Raw genomic sequence first — 1,801 nt, 5'->3', positions numbered from 1 at the left:
GGTGATGGTAGGAGGAGGGTGGGGGATGGTAGGAGGAGGGTGGGGATGATAGGAGGAGGGTGGGTGATGATAGGAGGAGGGTGGGTGATGGTAGGAGGAGGGTGGGTGATGATAGGAGGAGGCTGGGTGATGATAGGAGGAGGGTGGGGGATGATAGGAGGAGAGTGGGGGATGATAGGAGGAAGATAGAGGATGCCAGGGGGAGGGTGGGTAATGATAGGAGGAGGTTGGGTGATGATAGGAGGAGGATAGGGGATGCCAGGAGAAGGGTGGGTAATGGTCGAAGAGATGGACAATTCTGAAGCGGAGGAGGTACAATTAGCATTGAAAAAATATGAAAGCCAGTAAAGCACCTGGGTTGGATGGTAGTCATGTGGATTATTTGACAAATCTTGTAGACTTATACTGGAATAGCTATTAGGAGTAGAGAAGGTACAATTAGAATTGAAGTTAATTACTAGAAAATAACCTTAGTTGGATAATAATCATGTGGAGTATCTAACAAAGGTTGTAGTAATTATCGTGGAATATATTCTGAGATTGTTTAATGTGAGTCTAAGTAGGAGGGAGGGAGGGAGGGAGGGAGCGTGGAGTGTGGAGTGTCCAGGAATGAGAAACTCAATTATCGACCATTGGATCCTCAGGTTAGGCCTTTAACCTCTGGTCCATCTTGACCCTTTCCTCCTCTCCTCCTCTCCTCCTCACCCCTCCATCCTCCTCCCTCCAAACCTCCTCCTCGCCCCTCCTTCTTCCTCCTTCCAACCTCCTCCTCAATGGGAGTAAGTCTATGAAGCGGTACTCAAGAACCTTCTCGTGTTCGAGTGCCAATAGTGGTAGGGATTACTGACGGTAAATACAAAGGTCACCGCCGTGTTTATGTACATATGTATATGCATATTTATATATATATGTATATATATATATATGTATATATATATATATGCATGTATGTATGTGTGTATGTGTGTTTGTGTATACATTGAATGTCCTCCACATGGTAAAATTGTGATAAGAAAATAGAAGAATACTAAGAAAATCATCAGTTGTCAGAATTCTTGTTCAAATCCTGTATTAATAAGAATGGGCTCCTTTCCTTCACGAATTATGTATATATATAAAAATATACATACATACATACATACATATATATAAATATATATATATATATATATATCACAACTAACACCACAGTCGGACGAAAGAAAGAGTTGCGTAAGCGGAACTATATATTTCGATTGCTACCTGCAATCCTCTTCAGTAGTACAAAGTGGCAGGGAGGAGGCTATCTTAAGTAGCAACCTCTTACAAAAGAAAGGGAACACGAGAAAATACAGAACATCACTGCCCCAGCCCTAGTTGACCTGAGGCTGACACGAGGTCGGGTCAGGGGGAGGGGGAGGAAGCTTGTTGACAATATTTTTGGTGATGAATAGTCCTGAAATGATGTCTGGGGTCCATTGACCCTTGGAAATATTCATCGTGGGCAGATAATCAATTAATGTTGATTCCACCATTTTCCTTCTGAACCCACACCCTGATTTGTAAATGAGATCAGATTTCTCCCAGTCCAACCGGTGATTAAATTTATCAACGTGTTGAAACACTGCTGAATTTATTTGGCCATATCTAATCGACCTTTTGTGTTCATTTAATCTTGTCGGTAGGTCTCTTCCCGTCTGGCCAATGTATGAAAGGTTACAATCTTTACATGAAAGGAAAACACCTGGGATATGTTCTTCCTTCAACCTCTGGTGAACATTAACAACTTTTTTATTAATAGTATTAGGGTAGTTATGAATTA

The sequence above is a fragment of the Oratosquilla oratoria genome, chromosome 8, assembly GCF_046742065.1.
Source record: "Oratosquilla oratoria isolate Oo_2021 chromosome 8, ASM4674206v1, whole genome shotgun sequence".
Taxonomy (NCBI): Eukaryota; Metazoa; Arthropoda; class Malacostraca; order Stomatopoda; family Squillidae; genus Oratosquilla; species Oratosquilla oratoria.
The sequence above is the reverse complement of the archived record's forward strand: the minus strand, read 5'-3'. Positions refer to the sequence as shown.